The sequence below is a fragment of the Myxine glutinosa genome, chromosome 1, assembly GCF_964187855.1.
Source record: "Myxine glutinosa chromosome 1, kmMyxGlut1.1, whole genome shotgun sequence".
NCBI classification, from domain to species: Eukaryota; Metazoa; Chordata; class Myxini; order Myxiniformes; family Myxinidae; genus Myxine; species Myxine glutinosa.
Genome location: NC_136261.1, coordinates 151,797,966 through 151,813,314, shown reverse-complemented (window position 1 = coordinate 151,813,314; position 15,349 = coordinate 151,797,966). Strand labels below are relative to the sequence as shown.

At 49.3% G+C, this 15,349-nt stretch overlaps 1 protein-coding gene across 2 annotated transcripts in view; it reads left to right on the top strand.

Moving 5' to 3' along the window:
- The window catches only part of LOC137429790 (integrin alpha-M), a 240,431-nt gene that overhangs the window by 74,129 nt on the left and 150,953 nt on the right, over positions 1–15,349 (top strand). The window lies entirely within an intron of this gene.

Below are 15,349 nucleotides of genomic sequence, written 5' to 3'. Positions count from 1 at the left end.
CTTCCGGCATCCAATCACAGAACGCGTTATTGCGTAGGCGTGGCCGATGTGAGAGCGAGCTGATGCTGAGCCCAGCGCGTGCGCCATTACGGTACGTAATTCGATTTCTTCCGGAGAAAATAATAATTTCTCGATTTCTTATGCGCATTATTTCTCCCAATTCAGTCAGAGCGAAGGGCGGAAGCGAAGAGCGTTGTTTTTTTTGTTTACGGGCGTACGGGCGGGGTAGAGCGTACGGGTAGCGTTTTTTTTTTTTTTTGGCACATTTGAGAGCGTATTCATTTATTTCACGTTGGCAAACTATGTTGCCGCTATGTTGCCGTTAAACTATGTTTTAAAACTAATTAAAACTAATTTGCGATTCTTTCGCTTTCCTGCGCATTTGTGCACGCTATGGCGATTCCTTTACCAAACTCCGCTGGCCGTTAGCTTTGGACCAAACCATTTCATGTAAATAGAGGGGGGGGGATTGTCACCGTACTCGCAAGCCGTTAGCTTTGGACCAAACCATTGCATGTAAATAGAGGGGGGGGGATATACTTTTAGATATATATATAGTACGGGCATGCCCTAGTAATAATAATAATAATAATAAGGGGAATTGCTTTGCAATACATGTCCCCTGTCCCAATATTTTGCATAGTAAAGGTTGTCGGATCTGAAAGGCATACCAGTAGTAAATTTTTGATCTGAAATCTGAAAATCGTGATGTGAAAGGTAAAGTAAAATTACTTTTGCATAGTAAAGCCATAGTAAATGTCAGAAATACTTAATGAAAATTTAAATTTCTGCCGTAGATCTGGATGTTTTCCTCTAATTTGGAAAACTGCATTAATATGACCAGTTGCAAAGAGTTCACCTGTTATCATTTGCTATCAGCTATGCACAATCTCTATCACACGGTCACACGGTCACACCTGCAATTGCATGAGTATTTGATTGGTTGGCATTGACCGCCAACATATACAACATGGCATTGACCGCCAACAGCTGGGCAACCTGAAAGGCAGTTCAGTGGTGCATTACTTGGTTAGTTTACTTGATAGTATCCATTGAAGAATTGACATGTCTGGTAACTATGTAAACTTGTGCACCATCGACTTTAGCAAGGCCTTTAGTAATGTAAATCATACTATTGCTATTGAAAAGCTCATCCAACGTAGTGTTGATTGCATGGTTTTAGTTTTTTTTCCTCACATCAATTACAAACTGTTTTATATCATGGATCAACATCAACTTCTCTTGATCTAACGTGTGGTGTTCCGCAGGGTACAAAAATAGAACGGCACTTGGCAGAGTGTATACCTCCGCCAGGCTGAACAGTTGATGTTTTGTATTCCACCAATAGGCCGGACCTGAACCAACATCGAATCGGCTTGTTCTTGTCACCTACCCAATTGATTCACAAAGTTTTGTCATAATCCGTCCAAAATGTTTTAAAATATTGTTGCGGATCTCAGCGCCGGCCTTCTCCCCTTACCAAGGGGGGATTCCGGGATTAGTCCCCTTGTCTTTGACTGACCGACGGGACCCGGGACCTATGACGTCCTTTCCGGACAGCGCTAAATAGGGTTGTAGGACCAGATTCGCTATTACCTAAGTACTAGCGCTGCCCTGAAACGAGGAGATATGCCCCGCCCGAATGACGGGTGTTGGTGGATACGCCCAGCGGTAGCGAACCCGTGATCCGAGCCGTTAGCAATTACTAGACCCCGATCCAAGTGGTTCTTATTCGTGTCACGCTTACCCAATGGAGAAATCACAGAAGCGGTCGAATTGGGAAGAAAAGGAATAACAAGATTTATTCACACTATTTACAATGATGAGAAGAAGAAGACACAGTGCAGCCTTAATAACAGTCTTAACTTACTCCCCAGACAAACGGGCCTGTCTCACACACAGACACTCACACGGGGATTGCAGATGAACAGGTTGATGGTCACCAGCGCGTCCAGGGATGGCGTCCGTGCAGCTCTCTCTCTCTCTCCGGTCCCCAGCTCGCACCACGAAGTAGATGAATAGAGACGGCAGGAGCTCTCCGCGTGTCGGTGGCGCACACGGTTCTTTACGGGGCGAACGGTAGGGTCTGGGCTCTGGCGGTTAATCACTCGCAGGCTATTACCGTGTGGCTGGAATATTCGCTATCCGCTGGCTTGGCTGTAGCCACGTACGTAATAAATGAATACCGTTCCAAGCCTCGAAACGCCAATACAATCAAGGGCTCTCTCTCGTGCAAGTCTGGTCTTTGTCTTTGTCTTTGTCAAGGGCTGGTCTTTGTCTTTCCCTCGTGGTCCCCCTGTACTGTCTTTCCCTCGCGGTCCCCATGTACTGTCTTTTCCTCGCGGTCCCCATGTGCTGTCTTTGTCTTTCCCTCGTGGTCCCCATGTGCTGTCTTTCCCTCGCCGTCCCCATGTGCTGTCTTTCCCTCGCGGTCCCCATGTGCTGTCTTTGTCTTTCCCTCGTGGTCCCCATGTGCTGTCTTTGTCTTTCCCTCGTGGTCCCCATGTGCTGTCTTTTCCCTCGCGGTCCCCATGTGCTGTCTTTGTCTTTCCCTCGTGGTCCCCCTGTACTGTCTTTCCCTCGCGGTCCCCATGTACTGTCTTTCCCTCGCGGTCCCCATGTGCTGTCTTTCCCTCGCGGTCCCCATGTGCTGTCTTTCCCTCGCGGTCCCCATGTGCTGTCTTTGTCTTTCCCTCGTGGTCCCCATGTGCTGTCTTTCCCTCGCGGTCCCCATGTGCTGTCTTTCCCTCGCGGTCCCCATGTGCTGTCTTTCCCTCGCGGTCCCCATGTGCTGTCTTTGTCTTTCCCTCGTGGTCCCCATGTGCTGTCTTTCCCTCGCGGTCCCCATGTGCTGTCTTTCCCTCGCGGTCCCCATGTGCTGTCTTTCCCTCGCGGTCCCCATGTACTGTCTTTCCCTCGTGGTCCCCATGTGCTGTCTTTCCCTCGCGGTCCCCATGTGCTGTCTTTCCCTCGCGGTCCCCATGTGCTGTCTTTGTCTTTCCCTCATGGTCCCCATGTGCTGTCTTTCCCTCGCGGTCCCCATGTGCTGTCTTTGTCTTTCCCTCGTGGTCCCCATGTGCTGTCTTTGTCTTTCCCTCGTGGTCCCCATGTGCTGTCTTTCCCTCGCGGTCCCCATGTGCTGTCTTTCCCTCGCGGTCCCCATGTGCTGTCTTTCCCTCGCGGTCCCCATGTACTGTCTTTCCCTCGTGGTCCCCATGTGCTGTCTTTCCCTCGCGGTCCCCATGTGCTGTCTTTCCCTCGCGGTCCCCATGTGCTGTCTTTGTCTTTCCCTCGTGGTCCCCATGTGCTGTCTTTGTCTTTCCCTCGTGGTCCCCATGTGCTGTCTTTCCCTCGCGGTCCCCATGTGCTGTCTTTGTCTTTCCCTCGTGGTCCCCCTGTACTGTCTTTCCCTCGCGGTCCCCATGTACTGTCTTTCCCTCGTGGTCCCCATGTGCTGTCTTTGTCTTTCCCTCGCGGTCCCCATGTGCTGTCTTTGTCTTTCCCTCGTGGTCCCCCTGTACTGTCTTTCCCTCGCGGTCCCCATGTACTGTCTTTCCCTCGTGGTCCCCATGTGCTGTCTTTGTCTTTCCCTCGCGGTCCCCATGTGCTGTCTTTGTCTTTCCCTCGTGGTCCCCCTGTACTGTCTTTCCCTCGCGGTCCCCATGTACTGTCTTTCCCTCGTGGTCCCCATGTGCTGTCTTTGTCTTTCCCTCGTGGTCCCCATGTGCTGTCTTTGTCTTTCCCTCGTGGTCCCCCTGTACTGTCTTTCCCTCGTGGTTGTTTGCTCTTTCACGAGCCTCGATTCAGTATAGAAAAAAAAAGAAAAGAAAAGAAAAGAAAAAAAAAAAAAAAAAAAAAAAAAAACACACAAGTCCTCACTGCAGTCCTCTCTCATAAATCCTTCTTGTAAGTCGAGTCCTCTTGCATAGGTTCTCTGGCAAGTTCTCTTCAAGGGCTTTGTGCGAAGGCTTTTATAGATACGCCCCGCCAAACTTCCAGCATTTGCCAGACGCGCCCTTACCACGCCCTATCACGCCATGCCTTCAGAGCCCTGGTTGGCTGGTGGCCCTTACCGTCATCGCCTCTGACGTGCTGTCTTGCGCCGCCACACCTCGACCCCATGCTCCTCCCTCTTCTCAGGCCTACCTCGTGTTACTTGACTAGTTCGAGTGAACAAAGGGCAGCGAATGCTGCTGGCAGCCAAAGCGTAACAACCTGCTGCGGGTAGCCCAAAGCGTAACAGAATTGAGGGATCAGCCAATTGGGGCGCGGGATCGATTATGCCCATAGATGGAATTGGAGGGTGGCGCAAAAATGAAAGGGACCTAAGCTCACGTCTTTACACAACGCAGATATTACTAGGGAAATGGCCAACTCTTACACATACTATGACATAACTAATACTCTAAGTGGGCCTACATGTTGCTTGTGGACTAACTATGGGGGGCAAACCTTTAGCCTTTAATGATGTCATATGTACAAATGCGAATGTACATACATTGTACATAATGTAATAATGTACATACAGGCTAACCCCCACTCGATTAGGGAAAATGGCCTTTAAAATGCATGTTGTTGTTGTTGTTGTTGATGTCATATGTACAAATCTCAAAACCGTATCAATATTGTTGCGGAACCCAACGTCGGCCTATGGTTCCCCTTTGAGGGGGGATTAGTCCCCTCGTTTGTTACTGACCGACGTGGTCCCTGAAGCTGCACCGCGACCTCCGGAAAGGCCGGTGCACAGCCCCGTTCGTACCGCGGACAGATGTTACTTGATTGCCGAGCGGTGTTTAGCAACCGCAGCACGAACCGTTACCAATGACTAACCCGATTCATAAACGTTGGCCAAAATCGTGCCACAGGTGTCCAATGAGGGAAATCACAAAGACGACACGGATGTGAAGAAGAGGAAGATGAAGGCAAAAGGGTTGGAAATGCTACTATATTTATTACTATTATTTACAGGACCAAAATAACCAAGGAAGAAGGAAAGATAATAAAATAAAGACAGAAGGAATCAAGGAGACACAGTGCAACGCTAGCTTACCTACAGTCTTAATTAATACCCCAGGACAAGACACACAAAACGGACTACGAGCAAACTCACACGAATGGGGAAATTGCAGGCAGGAATGGAAGGACTGGAAGGAGAGGAAGGTCCAACGGGAACCGGAGCTGGAGCTTGATCCCGCACGGGACGTCGGGCGGGACCTCGACGGCCACCGATGCCACCGCAATCTGGCTCCCGCGTCGCAGCGGGTCGAAACTGCGTGGTCTCAAAGCTGGTGGTGGTGGACTCCAAGCTGGTGGTGGTGGACTCCAAGCTGGTGGTGGTGGACTCCAAGCTGGTGGTGGTGGACTCCAAGCTGGTGGTGGTGGACTCCAAGCTGGTGGTGGTGGACTCTCTGTGGTGGACTCAACTCATCTGCTTAACTCCTTCTTGACGCATGCGCCCCCGTTTCATATCGCCCCTCCACCTCTTTTCGCGAGCTCTCTGGGCACGCCTACCGGGTCGCTACTGCAGTGCCGGTTGGCTCGCACGGCCTCTTTTGGCTCCGCCCTTGATGACGAGGGGCGGCCAACGCCCTGGATTCGGCGGCTCCTCCCCCCTCTTCTCCGAGCCCACCTCGTGGCTAATGGAGTCGAGGTGAAAACCGCCCAGCAGCTGCGGCGAAAACCCAAGCCCGAAGTAACAGCGGACTGCAGCAAACCGCGCAGAGGAATTTGTAATGCGGCTGACAAAAGGGGATTTCAATGGAGGTTCTGGGGAAATTGAAAGGGGATACTACCTATTTGAATTCGGTGCAATGGAGTATTAATTAATGGAAGACAAAGCCTTAACCAAATACACAGAATAAGGAAATAACTACCAACAAGCAGGAAATCTATGATTGGCTAACACGATTGTATATGACCTAACTAAGGGACGCCCTATGACCTTTATACACAACTGTAGGAAGGAGGGTGATATTTTTACAACAATAAAAAAACACAATTCTCATATCCACAACACTGCACCCTCCTCCTCTTAGGCACATCCCGGGCCTATTACCTTTACTTTTAGTGTGGCACGTAGGTGTAGTTCCCTCTACATTTAACCTGACCCTGAGTGTGACAGTTTTAAAACACAAATAAATATGTCCCGCTGCTCCATTGCACCCTGCCTAACCGACTCACGCCCACAGCTAACCGAATTGCGGAATGGTCTTCAAACTAAAACACTTACGGTGGGGGCGCATTATTTACAACGACGCTATTTTATTTACAAAACGCAACCCAGGACCTGTGATTGTTCTTTTGGGGGGGGAGACAGTCTGCCCTGCATCGACGCACCAGAAAGCACCCAAAACGCACCAAAGCACCCTCAAGCACCAATCAGTGCACAGTCATCACAGTTCAATAAAAATAAAAACAACAAACCCTTGGTGGTGTCTTGCTCTTCGCCTCCCTCTGCTGGCTATTGTTATCTTCCAGATGTTGTCAACTTCGTCATTTTCTTACTGGCGGCCTATTTGGACATAAAATGAAAGTGCACAACCGTGTCCATTTCTATTTATTTATGGCCCACAGGGCCGACTATTGTGGTTCACCTGTGTGGCATCGGTGCCCTGTGACCAAGGTCCGCCAGCAAGATCTCGGGCCTTCATGGCCGGTTCCAGCAGAGGGGCCATGCCCCAACCCATGGGGTCCATCAGTGGTGCTCAGCCACAGACATGTGGTCCATAAGGTGGTGCATCGATGCAGACAGCTGTGGTTGCGAGAGTTTTGGGCGCACAATGGCGGACTCCCGCACGCTCCCCTCGGCGCCCAGTGGCGCACAGTCCTCGTGTGGGAGACAAGGGGGGGGAAAAGACAGGTGAGTGAGGGGTAAGGTCACAAGGGTACACATCAAACAAGGCAATGCAAGGTGAGGTGCGTTTGGAGACGGAGCGGAGAAAAGCTCGTCCCTACCGTACGTCACCCCCCCTGTCACCTACTCTACCCTTGCCCTTACCCCATATTTACAACAATCTGTAACAAATTCGTCACTAATGTCTCGTCTTCCCCATATTTCCCCTATACCAAATTCGTCTTCACTCCCTCTACTTCAAAATTTGCCATCACCAATTCATCATCAATCCTCATAAGGAGGAAGAGATGGAACAACAAAGCACAATGTCACACCCACGTCATGATGCATCTCACAATCCAAAACATCTGCACAGCAAAAATAATCAAACAACCATGGCATGATGTGGAGTCCTGTTACCTCAGGTGAGTGGATGTACATGGTGCGAGGAGATTTCAAACCTAACTACTTCCTAAATGACTTTAACACACTTTACACTACCCGGGGTCTTTCCCTGCCAAACCATTGGCCTTCTTACACTCTATGCGGTTTTAAGAACCAAATTCCCATTGACCAAACTGTGGTGCTTCCTCAATTTGGGGTCTCACTCCCCCGATTCAACTCGCTGTGCCCTTGCACAATTTCAGGACTGGGGCGTGTGGCTCTCCCAGCATGTCTACCCACCTGCACACCTCCACCACTGTAGTTGCCTCCGAGCCCACCTGCGGCCTCAACTGGCCGACATCCTCACAGTGGCGGAGTGTCCATTCAACTACACACACTAACAGGCCACACGCCCAGCCATATTCCACGTCACTAATGCACCCATCCAAACTCCATTCTTCCACCACGCACCACAGATGCCAATATCCAACCACAATTTACCTATACCCTCTACCTAACACTTACACTACCCTCCCCGGGTGTTCGTGATGGGGGTCCGTCCTCCTTTCCCCCATCCACACCTTCGCACCATCCACTCCACTCCACAGCTTCCCCCATACTCACTCCACGACCATCCATTCCATACTCCATATATTCCACACTCCATGTATTCCACACAACCATTCTCCATACCTCTGTAGTTGCACACCTGTGCAATCACCTGGTGCCACCTGCACCCTCCTTCCTCGCTGGACCATTTGGTCAACACAACTCACATCACCATCACTCACTCATACACTGCTCCATACACCTGTTCAGTTGCACACCTGTGCAATCTCACTTGTTCCTCACTCACTGCTCCATACACTTCCATGCTCAATACAATTCACAATCACCTTCTCACAATACACTTCTGAATACCTCCAACACTCACACGGCATCATCTGAACTACCTGGTGCCCTGCTAACTTAGTGCTCCCCGTCTTCCCTTTAAACTAAGCACATACCATGTCATTATCATCCAAACTAATCTACCTGCATCCCCACTACAGGTATCATTGTCACTACCTAACCTTACAGTTACCTATGGTCAATCTCTAGGTCCCTACACACTTTATCCTAACCCTCCCGGGCTAGTTTTCACTGCCAACCCCATAACACTAGTGCTCCTTTTCCCCCGTTGTGAGGGATGGCAGAGTTGCCATCCCACCACATCGGGTATCTCTCCCTATAAATTTTGCTCACCAAATTCCAGCCAATTAAAAATTTGCCAATCACTCTACCAATCACCTGCCAATCATCAATCTGCCAATCCTTTGCCAATCATCAAATTTTGCTTTTCAATTTCGGGTCCAAAACACTATCATCATCACAGTCCACTCACTAGAGCCTCTCGGTGCGCCAATTCATTTCTAAAGCTCGGCTTCGCAAAGCCGAGCAATGAATGCGGGTTGTTTGGTGCTGGCGGTTGGATCCGTCCGGCCTTCGGTGCAGGGAAGGAGGTTTACCCGGGCCGAGATCCCACGCACCATCTCGGCACGGAACCGTCCAATGGCCCGATCTCGCCCTGCCGGAACGCCTCAACAAAAAGGGGTCGCCATGACGACCCTTCTTACCGGGCCGCCCGTTCCGCGTAGCGGAGCACGGACGCGGCCGTTCAGAGCGCGGCCCGGCGTGGATCCCACACGGCGGTTCTTTCGAAACCGCCGCGGTCACGATCCCCGCTGGTCCCCGCGGCACACGAAGCTGCCCGGCACGCACCGAGGGCCCGCTTCGGCTATAAGTCCATCTAACCGCTAACCCGGTTAGCGTCGATGCTCCACTCGCATGCTTACACCCCGCAGCCCGTTCCTTGCTCATACATCCAGCCGTTCCCATGCTCCTCATCATTGCACCTTGTCTTACACACCCAGGTACACTCATTCCGCTCACAGACTTTGTCACACACCTGACCACCACACACCTTGGCACACACTCGTCGTTCGCACACCTCACCAACACACCTCTTCGCGCCCCCTCCTCGGTCACCTCCTCTGTGACAACCACAGGTGTGCTCTCCTCCGTACACCCAACCACGTGCCTCACTACCAACTCCAGTGTGCATTCCCATACGCGCTCTACCATTCCAGGTGTGTATCCTTCCGTGTACATCCTCTCTCACCTGCCACAACCACTCACGCTCCGTGTCACTCTTACTACTTTCACCACCACTCTCGGTCGCGCATTCACCCTTACTCTTGACAGCGTACTCTTTCCCCATGCACCCATCCATTACACACCTTTCTCGCGCACACTCACCACAGGTGTGCACTCTCTCGTTACATCCTCTGTAACACTCCCCACTACGCGCTTCCATGTGCCCCTCACACACGCGCTACGACCAACTCACTCTCGACAGCACACTCACTCCTCGGCGCGCACTTTTTCCTCACACCCCCCAGAGTCGGACATTCTTGCACACCTCCTCTTTCGCACTCCGTACCTGTCGCACACTTCACCAGCGGCCTCTCACGAACACCCGGGTCCAAACCAACCCCCAAGCCGACTGAAGCTCCCCTCATACCATATACATTTCCGCGTATATCGCCACTTACCTTGGCACCTCGTCGTCGCACCTCCTCCGCCACCTGCAAACTCTTTATCTGGTTAGCAAGCACACCATCATGATTTGAACACAGACCTTGCACATACTCCATCACTTCCTCCCTTATCTCCTTTTTAGTTTCCCTCCGTCTCCTCTTAATTTCACTCACCCCCTCTTCCACTTCCTCTAACTTTTGCTTCACCTCTTTTATTTCCCGGTGCGCCCCCTCAATTTCGTCCTCTAACGCCACCTTGACCATTTCTATGTGCGTCCTCACCTCCCGGTCCTTTGTCTCCATTGCCTCCGTCACCTCGTCCAACCTCGTTGTCAGTCCCTCACGTACCATCTGACATTCCCTCTTCATCGCTATTAAGTCATTTTTGATTTCGTTTTGTGTCGCCTTTAACCCTCCTAGTACCGCAGTGTTCTTTTGTACCTGCTCCACTAATTCCCTCTGTCCCACCGTCAGCTGTTCCACCTCCTGCGTCAGATCTTCTATGTCCCCTTGTAACTTGGCCGTCCCATTTCTCACCTCTTTCTCCATACGCTTCTCACCTCGCTTTACCTCCTCGCGTACCCCCGAGCCCTCCTCGCTTACACCTCGTCTTATTTCCTCCCCCATCTCCTCCATTTCTTTAGTAGATGCCGCCCTCATCTGTTCCAATTCATCCCTCTGAGCATCCAGTTTACCTTCCAACCCGATTTTCACCTCCTCTATCTGGTTCCCCATCCGTTTGATTTCCCGGGCGGATTGCTCCCCTACTTCCCGCAATTTGTCGTCCATTGTGTTTTCTAACCCCCCTAACCCATTCTTCATTCCTTCCATCTGGTTCTCCTGGGCAGCCATTCTATTTTCCAATCCCGTTAACCCATTCTTCACCTCTCTTATCCCGTTGCCTAACCCTTCAAATTTATTGTCCAACCCCTTAAAATTATTGTCTAACCCCTCGAATTTACCCTCAAATTTCTTGTCTAAACCCTCAAATTTATTGTCCAACCCCTTAATTTGCTGTCCCAATTCTATATTCCCCATTCGGATGATTGCCTGTAGCGGCGCCATGAGGCCTTGAGTGTCAAAGCCCGCTGGTAGGGTGGGCTCGGCTACCGCACCCCCGTGCGAGGCGCCATTTTGCGTCCCCACAACCACGTGCGCGAGGGCACCATTTTGTGCGCCTGATACCTCCTCAACCACCTCCTCATTGCTCTCCTCCATTTCTTCCCTGTGGTGGGTTACCCCTAACCCCTCTTCTAGTTCCCCCACCGGCATCCGATCATCTTGACCATCCATGGCACGACTTAAATTTAGATGTTATTGCAATCTCGGCCGCTCCAAATTTTGACCAATTTTTTTTTTTTAGATGTTTAAAAATTTGGCTCGGGCCTCGAATCTCACCCCCAGACACCAATTGTTGCGGAACCCAACGTCGGCCTATGGTTCCCCTTTGAGGGTGGATTAGTCCCCTCGTTTGTTACTGACCGACGTGGTCCCTGAAGCTGCACCGCGACCTCTGGAAAGGCCGGTGCACAGCCCCGTTCGTACCGCGGACAGATGTTACTTGATTGCCGAGCGGTGTTTAGCAACCGCAGCACGAACTGTTACCAATGACTAACCCGATTCATAAACGTTGGCCAAAATCGTGCCACAGGTGTCCAATGAGGGAAATCACAAAGACGACACGGATGTGAAGAAGAGGAAGACGAAGGCAAAAGGGTTGGAAATGCTACTATATTTATTACTATTATTTACAGGATCAAAATAACCAAGGAAGAAGGAAAGATAATAAAATAAAGACAGAAGGAATCAAGGAGACACAGTGCAACGCTGGCTTACCTACAGTCTTAATTAATACCCCAGGACAAGACACACAAAACGGACTACGAGCAAACTCACACGAATGGGGAAATTGCAGGCAGGAATGGAAGGACTGGAAGGAGAGGAAGGTCCAACGGGAACCGGAGCTGGAGCTTGATCCCGCACGGGACGTCGGGCGGGACCTCGACGGCCACCGATGCCACTGCAATCCGGCTCCCGCGTCGCAGCGGGTCGAAACTGCGTGGTCTCAAAGCTGGTGGTGGTGGACTCCAAGCTGGTGGTGGTGGACTCCAAGCTGGTGGTGGTGGACTCCAAGCTGGTGGTGGTGGACTCCAAGCTGGTGGTGGTGGACTCCAAGCTGGTGGTGGTGGACTCTGGACTATCTGTGGTGGACTCAACTCATCTGCTTAACTCCTTCTTGATGCATGTGCCCCCGTTTCATATCGCGCCTCCACCTCTTTTCGCGAGCTCTCTGGGCACGCCTACCGGGTCGCTACTGCAGTGCCGGTTGGCTCGCACGGCCTCTTTTGGCTCCGCCCTTGATGACGAGGGGCAGCCAACGCCCTGGATTCGGCGGCTCCTCCCCCCTCTTCTCCGAGCCCACCTCGTGGCTAATGGAGTCGCCGTGAAAACCGCCCAGCAGCTGCGGCGAAAACCCAAGCCCGAAGAAACAGCGGACTGCAGCAAACCGTGCAGAGGAATTTGTAATGCGGCTGACAAAAGGGGATTCCCATGAAGGTTCTGGGGAAATTGAAAGGGGATACTACCTATTTGAATTCGGTGCAATGGAGTATTAATTAATGGAAGACAAAGCCTTAATAATACACAGAATAAGGAAATAACTACCAACAAGCAGGAAATCTATGATTGGCTAACGCGATTGTATATGACCTAACTAAGGGACGCCCTATGACATTTATACACAACTGGAGGAAGGAGGGTGATCTTTTTACAACAATAAAAAAACACAAATCTCATATCCACAACAATATCATGTCATATATCGCTTTTCACCCGATCTCTCAATGGTGCAGAATCACTTAAAAAATGAAATAATTCTCGTATCCGAATCCATATTCGAATCTTCACCAAAATCATATCGATTCGGTCTTGTCACACACCCAACCGGTCCACCAAGTAACGTCCAAATCCATCCATCACTTTTTGAGATATCTTGATATATGTATAGGTTTTAGCCCGATCACTCAACAACAACAACAACAACATGCATTTTAAAGGCCATTTTCCCTGCTAGAGCGGGGGTTAGCCCTGCGGTCCCCATGACAATCTTCTCCATTTTGCCCTATTTTCTGCATCTTTCCTTGTTAACCCCCTTGTCCGCATTTCTTCTTCCACCATCTTTAGCCAAGTCTTTCTCGGTCTTCCCTGTCCTCTACTTCCTTCTACATTCATTTCCATCACTCTTCTCAACCAGTCACTTTCATCCTTCCTCAACACATGACCAAACCATCTCAACCTGTTCCTCTTCACGGCATCAATCACAGGCTCTATTCCCATCATCTTTCGCAATTCATCATTATCCTAGAAAGAGCGTCACCATGCCGAGAATTATATTATTTAGCCCGATCACTCAATGGTGAAGAATCATTTTTTAAAATTCTACTCGCTGGATCCGGATCCCGATCTTAACCAAAATTGAATCGATTCTTCCTTGTCACATACCCAACCTCTCCACCAAGTTTCGTCCAAATCCATCCATAACTTTTTGAGATATCTGCTATGTATTATTTTTCGCCCAATCTCCCAATGGTGAAGAATCACTTGAAAAATTAAATAATTCTCATATCCGAATCCATATTCAGATCTTCACTAAAATCTAATGTATTTGTCCTTGTCAGACACACAACCTGTCCACCAAGTTTCGTCAAAATCCGTCCACAACTTTTTGAGGTATGCTATGTATAGTTGTTGGCCCTATCTCCCAATGATGAAGAATCACTTAAAGAATTCTCGTAGCCAGATCCGCATCCGGATCTTCACCAAAATCTAATCATTTTGTCGTTGTTACATACACTGCCTTTCCGCCAAATTTCGTCCGAATCCGTCCACAACTTTTTGAGATATCTTGTTCACAAACGGACAAACGGGGTGAAAACATAACCTCCATCCATCTTTGGTGGTTGAGGTAGAAATTCCAAACAATCCAACATAAATAAAAAACACATTTTTGCCTCAAATGCTCTCTGGCACTCACAGATGAACCGTTGAATGTTTGACGAAGATCCGTTCAGCCATCTCTGAGAAAAATGGTGATGCGAGCGCGCGCGCACACACACACACACACACACACACACACACACACACACACACACACACACACACACACACACACACACACACACACACGGCTCTCTTATGGTATAGATTGTGGAGAGCCTGTGGTGTGGCACACTTCCAGAGGTTCAATTGATTCAATTCATTTGCACAACAATCCCAACGGTCCAATAATGGCACGCAGCATGTCTCTCCTGGATTCTGTGGACCCCATAGCTCTCAAGGTTAGTTTACTCTCCCGTGATGAGGCTGAAGCACAAGGCAAGCAGTCTGTTGCCCGTGTACAGCAAGCAGGTCCATCCGTGGTCTCTGCTTCCACCCTCTAGTCTCCAATAATGCCCCCTCTGCTGCCTGAGTCCCCTGACTCTCCCAATCTACTACAGGATGCATACCTTCCAGTAAATTCCTACAGGTTAAACTTCCAAAAATGAAGGCCGACCGCACACCTCAACTCTTTTTATTCCTTGCTTCTCCCGTCTACGGAACCACCTTCCAGAGACTGTTCTGTCCCACTCGTCCCTCCAGGGCTTCAAGCAAGCAGTGTAATGCCATTCCATGTCATCCCCAATGTTGACCCATGGCCTTTATTATGTCCATTAATCTTTCCTAACCCAACCATCTTACTTGCTAGGCTCAGTGTTCCCTTCCCTCCTCCCTTTCCTCTTATCATGTTCATTAATTCCCCTTGACGTTTGCCTACTGTCAGTTTTACCTTGTTTTTTTTATGAGACTTGCTCCTGTAAAGAAACAAGTATTGTAACATCTGTGGGGTACGTCAGAAGTAGGAGTTAGTTTAAGGCCTAACAGACTGTTTGTGCTTATGACTTTTTACCCTTTGCACGCAAAGCAAAAAGCGGGGTTAAGCAATTGAGCGCGTCCGTCTGTCCATCTGTCTGATCAGTTTATTATCGTCAGTTTATGATTGAGGAACAACTTATTTAAATTGAATGTTATATTTTGAACACTTATCTGAAGCCGAGTCTTTTGTTTTACCGTACTTTGTCTCAGAATTTGTCCCGATCGCACATGCGCAGAGAGGAGTGAGATAATTTTTAAGTGGTGAAGCCGATTCAATATTTGGCTATGTCCTTCGTTCCATCCGTCCGTCAACAATGAAGAAGAACCTTTCTAATCCACCATGTTTAATTCTAAAGTGTTCTAAAGTGTAATTCTAAAGGGTAATTTTAAAGGTTAATTATAAAGGATAATTCTGAAGGGTTCTAAAGGGTAATTCTGAAGGGTAATTTTAAAGGATAATTCTAAAGGTTAATTCTAAAGGATAATTCCAAAGGATAATTCCAAAGGATAATTCCAAAGGATAATTCTAAAGGATAATTCCAAAGGATAATTCCAAAGGATAATTCCAAAGGATAATTCCAAAGGATAATTCCAAAGGATAATTCTAAAGGATAATTCTAAAGGATAATTCTAAAGGATAATT